The sequence below is a fragment of the Clytia hemisphaerica genome, unplaced genomic scaffold (genome assembly GCF_902728285.1).
Source record: "Clytia hemisphaerica strain Z4C2 unplaced genomic scaffold, Clytia hemisphaerica genome assembly, whole genome shotgun sequence".
In the NCBI taxonomy this organism is placed as follows: Eukaryota; Metazoa; Cnidaria; class Hydrozoa; order Leptothecata; family Clytiidae; genus Clytia; species Clytia hemisphaerica.
Genome location: NW_027103471.1, coordinates 42662 through 53848, shown reverse-complemented (window position 1 = coordinate 53848; position 11187 = coordinate 42662). Strand labels below are relative to the sequence as shown.

At 33.6% G+C, this 11187-nt stretch overlaps 1 long non-coding RNA gene across 1 annotated transcript; it reads right to left on the bottom strand.

The window, feature by feature from the left end:
• Positions 1-418: 418 nt before the first annotated feature.
• Positions 419-1461, bottom strand: LOC136798300 (uncharacterized). Its single transcript, XR_010845375.1, has 3 exons — positions 1437-1461; positions 828-881; positions 419-452 (listed from the first exon to the last, which is right to left on the bottom strand). It is a non-coding gene; the product is annotated as an uncharacterized lncRNA (long non-coding RNA).
• Positions 1462-11187: the final 9726 nt, after the last annotated feature.

Here is an 11187-nt window from a genome sequence, read left to right as displayed (position 1 = left end):
TTCTTTCATTTTCTGAGGGATTTTAAATATTTTAAGTAAACATTAATTTGACAGAACTAATTCTTGCAGTAGTTACCTTTAATAATGGGCGATAATGTCATTTCTAATTCAGGGGTCCTTCCAGAAAGTGGTGTACCTGAAAAAATTTTTTTGAGTGTTAGGCTGAGATTCTTATTTTCCCAAAAAATGGAAATCTAGCACCATTCTTAGAAAAGCGATCATCATTTCTAGAGAAACCTAGCATAGATTAAAATTGAATTGAACAGTACCAGTAGTGCCTTTTGTAGATACAAAATAAAAAATGCGATTATTTTTTAGAAAAAAAGTTCCATGGAAAATAAAGTTGAATTAAATAGCAAAAAAAGTAATTATCTTACTATTGTTATCGAGTTTATTTAGTACATCTTTAGGTTGCTTATTTCTTTTATTACTTTTAACCGACTGATCAGGTGCTGAAAATGAAAGAAGAAGAACAAGATAGATAATAATTTCTACTTTGTAGGGGATTTGTGTTAAAATTGTTTTTACCGTTGCAGGTTGGATTGAGATTTTTTGAGGGGATAGCAGATTATTCTCATTAGTTGTATATTAGTCAATGATGTTACAATAATTTTCATTCCAATTAAGTTTTATAAGCCTCCCCACATTTTTCTAAAAAATGACGCTTTTTTTAAGAAGATTTCTTTCGAATTTTCTTCATTTTAACGTATGATAGCTCAAATTTAAGTTGGCCTTTCTTCTTTCTAATGGTGAAAAGTTTCTCATTTTTTGGTTGAACCATGGGTTACTTGAACTGGAAAAAGATAAAGATGATTAAATTATCTTACTATTGTAATTTCCAATTTCTTTAAGTGGCTTTCTTGTATTTGACTGATCAGGCGCTGAGGAGGAAAGGAAAACTGAGTTAAAATACATTTGATATAATGACTTATAGTTTACTCGGATCTTCTCTTCAACAATTCACACTTTAAAAGCTGAGTACCTTGACAATCATTTTATTTTTGTGTGTTGAAAATTTGTGCTTGTTATTGCAAAATCTTTTATGTGAAATATGTTTTTATTATATTTAGCAATAAGTTTGAATAAAGAAAGAAGACTGATTTTGCAGAGCAACAATTTGTTTAAAGTGTTACAAACGAAAGACTAACAAAAATGTTGATAAAAATAGTGAAAAATTTAGATTATTCTTTATCATCAGGAATTTTTGCCATATTATGAAAATTTTGTAAAAATATTCAATTTTGTGAATTTGTGTTTTTGAAATATTCAAACAGTAACCTTAAAACCTAAAAGATTTGCAGAATACAAAAACATCAGTGTTGATTATAAAAAGAAAATAAAGAATCGAAATATAAAAATGAGTTGAAAGCTATGTGATTTACTATTTTTGTAAACATTTTTGCTACATTGCAAGTTGAGAAAATCAAAAAACTTACTTTTCTTAGTAGAGAAAGATTTCTTCTTTCTTTTTGCATCTTGTGAAGCTGAAGCAGCCTGTTCCGACTCTGATAAAGATTCTGTTCCGACACTATATTGATTCTGCAGGTCTGGTAAAGAAAAGCAAACAAAATGTAATACTTCATTGCAGAGTCAAGCAGTTTGAGAATGACCCTTTATATTTGAAAGCTATTGTGATTTTACTATATATATTGTAAAAATTCTGGGATTTTTGCTGCATTGCAAGTTGAGAAAATCAAAGCTATTACTTTTCTTAGTAGAGAAAGATTTCTTCCTTCTTTTTGCATCTTGTGAAGCTAAAGCAGCCTGTTCTGACTCTGATAAAGATTCTGTTTCGACACTATATTGATTCTGCGGGTCTGGTAAAGAAATGCAAATAAGATGTAATACTTTATTGCAGAGTCAACTAGTTTGAAAACGACCCTGTCTTTCTTGTATCCTGCCTCTTGGAATGAATTTGAGTAATTATTCAGAATTATTCAAGTTTGAGGTGGCATTCTGAGCTTTCTTACGCATTGTCTTTTTTTCATTTTTGTTTTTTTCAGCCTGTATATCCACATCAGTTTTTACTGCCAATTTATATGGCATTGTATATAGTTTTGTATATAGAACCTGATCTGTGTTGACAAATCTATTAATATAAACAATTAATCAATGATAATGATGAAAATAATTACAATAAAAATCAAAATTTAAAGTTAAAGTCTGGAAGAGTTAAATGTCTGATAAAAGATAAACATAATGTCTCACCAATTCCATCTTGCTGTGTGTCCCATGCACATATAATGGAGTCTAGAAATAATAAAGTCAGTCTCATTTTAAAAGCAAACTCCATTGCTGCAGGTCTTTGCAGGGGGTACTAAGGCAGGGTACTAACCAATAGGGTCCCTTAACTTGATTTTTTACTCAATTCTTTAGTACCACCCAACAGTATTTTCATCACACACTTCTTTAGAACCATTTTAGAAGTTTTATCTTCAAAAAAATCAAAACATTTCCCAAAAGGGTTTAAAAAAATTTCTCGATCAAAAGAATTTCAAATCAAAAAAATATTTAAAAGAGTTAATATTACAACAAACTACTTTTTTTAATTGAAAAACAGCAAAATTCTGTAGAAAAGTACCCAAATAGTACCCTTTGCTTTAAGAATGAAAAATACACACCCCCACACCCAAAGTGGTACTGTACCGGGTACTAACTTTTCTGAAATGCAAAAATAGACACCACCACCTAGCTATAGGTCGTCAGTACCCTGTGTCTGTACCCCCCTGGTCTTTGAAACCTTGAACAGTTGATCAAATTATTTTTCAATATTTTTAGAACTTCTTAAAAAATTGTGGGCAGATTGCATACAAACCAATACAATACCGTCAACTGCTCCAACTTGGGACTATCTTACACAGCATGGGACAGCCATTCCACCAAACCTCCAAAGTCATTTGATTTTAAGTTCAATGAACGGCGTACAGTATTAAAAAATACACAATTTCTCTTTCGCACCGAGTAGGCTTTTAAATTGAAATATGAAAAAAATCCGTAGTGGAAAACACATGCGAATGTGGGCGTTTGACATCACTTTCTCTAATTCTCCATTCAACGTCCGGTCATTTTAAATGAAAATAAGTTAAAGAGGGCGCGTTATCAGTGAAAGTTATCATGACATGTTATGACAGAAAGTATGATTGATAAACTTGGTGGAGTTATCAAAACAAATTTGTTGTCAAAGAGATTTAACAGTAAGTGAAAATACAGGCCAGATATCAACAAGTCCCATGTTGCGTACACTCGTCCCAAGTTGGAGCAGTTTACAGTAATATCTATCTTGATAAAGAAATGGAAATGGAAGACCAAACAGCAAATGAAAAGCAATGAAGTCAAAATTGTGTTAGAAGATAACATTTTTGCTGTTTTGTACACTCACCCCCTGATAAGGGAGTTGTATTAATGTTAGGTTATTGTATTATGTATTAATGTTAAATACGTACATTATTGTATATCGAAATTGTATATATTGGACAAGGATCGAGAAAAAAATACCATTATATGCCACAAATTTCCAACACGTTTCGGCCAGGGTCGTTTTCCATGTATCGAATTGTATTTTATCAAATCTGGATGCAACACAAGAAAGGGGTAAATTGTGAATGTTTGAATGCAATGATTTTTGCCTTACTACAATCTAATAATGTTTCAAGAGGTTTATATGCAAGAGATGGGTAAAAGTCATTGCAAGATTTGTTTTTTCGATTGCATGAATCGGATGAATGTATGAAAACTAGAAAATTATAAACTATTGATATTTTTGTGAAAATGAAATCCACTTTTTACTGTTACCTTAAGGGGACTTATTTTTATCAAAAGCTCTACTTTCTTGATCACTATTTCACCTTGAATATTCAAAAACTACAACAGCAAAACAATGAAAAGAAAGACTACACTTTCAATAACACATCAGTGTATTATTGTTTTTATTCTGCAGTTTTTCATTAATAATTCAACATGACCTCATGATTAAGAAAGGGTCTTTTTTCACAGGATGCGTATGTTGAGAATCTTGTTAAAGATGCTTTTTTTAAGACACATCAAATTATTTTTAGTTCAAAAGCCTTGTATAGAATACTCTCTGTCATCTGTAACACAAGTCCAATATGAGCTATGATGCTAGTTTTTAGAGTTTTAGTCTTTATTTTTGATGTTATTTTTTGTTACTTTACCCTGTGGAAAGTTGTATTGAGCAGATATTTTATAATTTTGATCAGCAAGATTTGTTAAAGCTGTTATAAAAGTATCACAAAATCGAGTACAAATGACTTTTCAAATACCCCCAGGCCAAGTGCTTTTGGAACACCTCATTACATTTCTAATTTTTCAAACATTCTCACTGGCAATATATTCAACGTGAATTGTAAGGTCCTATTAGTTTTTCTTTTTTTGTAATTCGCCATTAATAATGGAGTAGTACATTTTAAGATTTCTTCGCTTTGCGAAAACAGAACGCTCGTTCCGCAAGCCCTTTTATGTTGATACTTTCATACCTTTTTCTCAATAGCGACATCTTTTGGCACAAGGCCAGATCGTGGGTATTCTACATCTAGACAAAAGTTAAAATTATACTCATAAATTAATCTTAAAACAAAGTTATAAAAAGGATCATTAACGTAACGATACCATGTATGAAATCGTTGGCTTTCAAATAAACGTCATACTAGCTGCATGACACTTCCCCCCTGAAAAGAGTGTGATACTGAAATACCTTAAATTTATATTGTTCACCCAAGTTAAACAAGAAAGAAAATCGTTGAAGATCGCGTCGCCCTTCTCTCTGAATATATCCTTAACATATTTTCTAACTTTGTCCCAAACAAAATTATAACAATCAGGGATAGAGATGCGTTATGGATGACTCCTGAGATAACGCAGATGCTTCTGGACAAGGCTAAAATATATCGTCGATGGAGAAAGTGGCAAAATCCCTTAGATCGCCAGGCACTCGATGATATGGTTGTCGAGTGCAGATTAGCCATTAATACTGCCAAGGACAACTATTTTTCTCGTCTTGGCAATTCTTTAAATGATCCAAACATCGGAAGTAAGAAATACTGGTCTACCCTTAAGCAGTTCCTGAGCATACGAAAAACCCCTAAAATTCCACCCATTCGCGACGAAAGAAACGTCCTTGTGAGCGATGTTTCTGAGAAGGCCGATATTTTTAACTCTTTTTTTGCAAACCAATGTTCTTTGATCGAAACTGGCAGCGTGCTGCCACCTGAACAATTTTCACTGACTCCAGGCTAAATAAACTTGAATTTGACGAAGAAAAAATCGCATCAATTATTAATTCTTTAAACGTAAACAAGGCCCATGGGTGGGATAATGTTTATACTCGTATGATCAGGATCTGTGGTGATTCTCTAGTAAAACCTTTGTTTAGTATATTCAATCTTTCCATCAATTCTGGCATTTTCCCATCGCAGTGGAAGAAAGGCAATGTGGTTCCTGTCTATAAAAAGGGAGACAGGAGCATAGCTAAAAGTTACAGACCAGTTTCTCTTCTTCCAGTGTTTGGAAAAATATTTGAAAAATGTATCTATGATGCACTTTACAGATATTTTGAAACAAATAATCTATTTTCTCCATGTCAGTCTGGATTTCGGGAGGGTGACTCTTGCATTTCTCAGTTGTTGTCCATAACGCATGATATTTTTACAGGGTTTGACGTGAACCCTTCTTTAGATACCAGGGGTGTGTTTTTAGATATTTCAAAGGCATTCGACCGGGTTTAGCATGATGGCTTGATTTTCAAACTCAAATCATATGGGGTAACCGGACCTCTGCTTTCCTTAATACGTAACTTTCTTGATGATAGGCATCAGAGAGTTGTGTTGAATGGGAAAACGTCTGAGTGGAAGAGGATCAATGCTGGGGTACCTCAGGGCTCGATTCTTGGTCCTTTATTCTTCTTAATTTACATTAATGATCTCCCATTAAACCTTGAGTCAAAACCCAATATCTTTGCTGACGACACCTCCTTATTCTCCCTTGTGATGGACCAGCTCTTGAGCCTTGGGGTACTAAACAGAGATCTTGCCAGGATAAGTGAGTGGGCTCCTCAATGGAAGATGTCTTTCAACCCAGACCCTTCTAAACAAGCTGTGGAAGTCTATTTTACCTGCAGAATCACTCCTGCTAATGCTCCAGTAATCTCCTTCAATAACACTAACATCGCTGTCAGTGAGCACCAGAAACATCTAGGTCTTATCTTAGATTCAAAACTTTCTTTCGATTACCATCTTGAGGAGAAGATAAAAAAGGCCAATAAAGGTATTGGCCTTATTAACAGACTTCGCAAACATGTGTCTAGAAGATTTCTTCTTACCATCTATAGATCTTACATTAGACCTCATCTTGACTACGGTGATATCATATATGACCGCCCAGGAAATGCCTCTTTTGTGCAGAAGCTTGAATCCATTCAATATAATGCCTGCTTAGCTATCACAAGTTGCTTTCGTGGAATGTCTCAGGAGAGAATATACTCTGAACTTGGCCTTGAAAGCCTTGCTGACAGACGCTTTGCCAGAAGAATGATATTTTTCTATAAAATCATAAATAACCAAGCTCCGTCTTACTTACGTAACTATCTGCCAGCAAGGCTTACAGAGCCAGTTAACATAACAACAAGAAATCCTATTTATCCTCTTAATATACGAACTGAGCGTTTTCGTAATACTTTTTTTCCTTACTGCATATCACAGTGGAATGTCCTGGGCGCGAATATAAGAGATCTACCTTCTGTTAAGACCTTTAAGAATGCAATTTTAAAATTTTTGAGACCCAAACAATCTCGTGTTTTTGATGTTTCTGACAATCAAGGTGTAGTCTTTCTAAATCGACTTCGGGTAGGGTTCAGTCATCTGAACGAGCACAAATTTAGGCATGGTTTTCGTGATACTTTAGACCCTTTTTGTGGTTGTCGAACTAAGTCAGTTGAAAATACTCAGCACTTTTTTCTGCACTACTCTATATATTCCCATGCGAGACAATCTCTATTCGACAAACTACAAGACTATTTTCCTCCCACTAAACCCTTCTTATTTTTGTCGGTTTTTATTATACGGTGATGAACGCTCGACTTTAATTTTAAATCAAACTATAATTCTTTCTGTCGTTGAATATATCCATGAATCTGGAAGGTTCAACCTACAACCATAGCTCTCTCCACGTCACACCTTGTCTTACTTTTTCCTTTCTTCATTTTCCTTACCTCTGGCGATATAAGTTTCTAGCGGAGGGAGGGACTATATTAATGTTTAGTAGTATTTTGTATTATATGTTCGTAATGTACCCTGTGTTTATGTTTCAATAAAGAAAGAAAAAAAAAGAGAAAATCTTCAGTTTTTTGCTGAACGGCCGTTTTGAGGGCGCGAAGCGCAGGGAGTGTAGCATCCTTTCTCTAGATCTCCGCGTGGCGTAAAAAAATCTATATGTGTACGAAAATTTCTGAAAATGAGCTGGAGGGATGGCGAAATATCGACTTTGCTTCGTGTTGGATGGGATTAGTTTAGCACTATTTGAAGTATTTGTTTCGTAAATTACTTATTTTGATGGAATATAATCTATGTTTTGAGTATTATAATGTAAGATTTGTTATGAAAATTGCAACTTTTGTACAAATAATAGTAATAGTACCAAAACTTTATCTCCATTGCTTTTTCCCCGCTTCTTCCAGATGTCTGGGCCCAGTCTTTTTTTCTGCGTTTCATTTTCAAAACAACAAAGATGGCCCAGAAAACCAACGAATCTCTTCGGTTTTTGATGTGCATGCATTAACTTTTGGACTGTTTATGGCCCATTGAAAGGTAAATCGAGGTTTTCTTCATTTTTTTCGCCTTTATAGTTTCAACTACCTTTGGAATGTTACATTAGTACTTTTTCTTTGTGTTGACTTTTTGCTCCAGCCACGCTGAGCATTAAAATGAGTATCATTCATCGGGCGTTCAAGACTTCAAAAATAATTTCCCGATTTCACTTTCGATTTCGGACTTTTTGTAGAGAATCGGGATTTTCGGGTGGAACATTATCTCCTTAATGGTGCGCTCCTATTTTCTTCAACTTAGCAATATTAGCTTCTTAATAAACTGCTACTTTTTTTAATAAACTGCCACACAAATCGTTGTAGAATTTTGGGCTGACCACGTCAACTTAATCTTGCAGAGTGTTAAAAGGGTGAGAATTTTCTTACACTGTTTGATTCCACGTTTTAGTATAGCAAGGCAAGTGTAATTATACCTCACTTGTTTGCTATCTTAATAAACTGCCACTTTTTTTAATAAACTGCCACACAAATCGTTGTAGAATTTTGGGCTGACCACGTAAACTTAATCTTGCAGAGTGTTAAAAGGGTGAGAATTTTCTTACACTGTTTGATTCCACGTTTTAGTATAGCAAGGCAAGTGTAATTATACCTCACTTGTTTGCTATCAGTAAAAGAGAGCATACAGCTTGCCTGTGTTATATATCAGGCAAGCAGCTACACCCCAGAGGTTGCATGCGAGCTCCTTGCATCCTCTTGCTAATAAATTTAAACCTATTAAACTTATTAAACCTATTCAACTTTGTTCAAAAAGACAATCTACCATTCTTAAAGCTTCAAACTCTTGAAAAGATCCACAATATTTCAAGTATGCCAGCTTATCAAGTTTCAAAAGCTGTTTTGGGTTCTTTTAATCAAGCCAATAGAGAGATATTTGGCCAAACAGCAGGTACACAATGCAGTGCAAACTGTCTTTACGCCATATTTTGGTCCTATGTAAGACATACGTCGATTTGGAAAACTAATGATTTAGATAAGATTTTAATAGAAGGAGACAAATTATATAAACAACTGAATACTAATAATTATTTATCAGTCGATGAAATGCCACGATTCATTGAATTCAACGGTGTCGTTACTGAAATTAATTTTTTAAATTCTGAAAATGATCAAGCAAAATTGATTGATAATTATCCCCTTCTGCAAATACCTCTAAGCATGTCTTCAATCCCAGAATTTGATGCATTGATGATTATTGATGGTTTTACATAGCAATTATGAGAAGGCCCCAAGGATTTTTTGTTTTTGATTCGCATAGCCGTAATGAATTTGGATTGCTCGATTCATTTACTGGAAAATCTTGTTTGTTAAAGTTTGAAACCATATTTGAACTAGAAAAATATATCCAACATTTATATTTACAAGAAAAGAACAAAGATAATCTTTTTTTTCTAATTCAGTTTATCAAGATAAGTGAAATAAAAGAAGAGCTTAAAATTATGCTTCAACAAAGCTATTCTCGCTTTAAGAGTAGTGCAATCAAGCGAAAAAATAATTTTGATAGTGGAAATGATAAAAAGCGTCAAAAAATGTGCAAGGAGAAAAATAGTACTTACTATGGAACTAACAAAGAAAAACTAAAGGAAAACAAAAGAGTCTATCGTGCCCAAAACAAAGAAAAATTAAATCTTAGAGATAAAAGATATAAAAATAAAAATAAAGAAAAGATACACGAAAAAAAAAACTTTACTATGAAAATAACAAAAGCAACATAGCTGAAAAACAAAAGCTCTACTATAAGAAAAATAAGGAAACATTGAAAGAAAAACAAAAAGAAAATTTTTCTAAAAATACTGATACACGTACAAATGACTTAGTGACACAATTTAAAAATCTTGTATGGGAAGGTCCTTTTTACATATGTGTTTGCTGCAACCGATGTCTTTATCGAAAAACTGTTATCAAATATTCACCTGAAAAATATGATATGCCACAAGAATATTATTATTCTGAAGTTCTTTCTTTTGATGGTCAATTATATATTTGTAAGACATGCCATAAAAAACTAAAAAAAAATGAATTACCATGTCAAGCTGTCAAAAATAAACTTTCCCTTGACGACTTACCCCCTGAATTTCAAACTCTCTGCAGGCTTGAAAAGGTATTGATTTCTCGAAGAATAATATTTAAAAAAATTGCAATCATGCCAAAAGGTCAGTTCCCGAAACTTAAAGGTTCAATTTGTAATGTACCTGTTGATGTTGAGAACATTGCAAATACTTTACCAAGAAGTGTAAATGATAATGGACTGGTCATCGTTAAACTCAAAAGGAAATTAGAATATAAAGGACATGTTCTTTTTGAACCAATCAGACCTAATTTTATTCAGCGTTTATTACACTATTTCAAAGAGAATAATCCTCTCTATCAAGACATAGACATTAATGTTAATGATATTTTAAATAACGAGACCATGATACAAAATATTGGAAACATCAATGCGGAAACCAATTCCAATGAAAGTGAACTATGTATTGATGAAAATGTTCCTAATCCTACTGGTGATACAGACAATGAACTCAATAGATTGCAAGATAATGTGTTAGACTCTGAAGATCTTGAAACAAGGACTAACCCACTTGATGCCCATCGTTCAAATGCAAATGAAACAGCTCTTATGCCTCAAACCCCAACTGATGGAGAGGTAGATAATGAAATTTTATCTTTAGCACCTGGTCAAGGTAAAAAGCCCATTTCAATCTTCAATGATGAAAATTGTGAAATGCTCGCACATCCATATTTATTTCCTAAAGGTAAATTTGGTTATCAAGTGGAACGTGACATTAAACTTAGTCCAACAAAGTACTTTAACCAGCGATTGTTAAACTACACCCAAAAATTTGCCTCTGACCCAGATTACATTTTCTTTGCTAATTTTGTAACTCAGCAAGTCTCATCAACAAATCAAATAAATGTTGCAATGAGAAAAGTTTCTGCCTCAAATTTAACTGCTGGCATGCTAAGCCAGAATTTCAAAGAAACAGTAAGACAATTCATTGCAAATGACAAGGCTTTCGCCTTCATGAGCACAGTTAAAGGAACTCCAGCTTATTGGAAAAAATTCCAGCAAGAGGTTTTAGCAATGGTGAAACAATTAGGACCACCAACTTTCTTTCACACCCTGAGTTGCGCAGACCTCAGGTGGAATGAATTAATCTCCATAATTTACAAGCTTAAGGGTCAAAATGTAACTGATGAATTTATTGAGAATCTTTCTTACCATGAAAGGTGTGATTTGGTAAATAGCAACCCTGTACTTGTAGCAAGGCATTTTCAATACAGAGTTGAGGTATTTTTTAAAACAATTAACCCGAAAATCAATACTATTCGTGTTGCATTTTTCAAATCTTCAACTT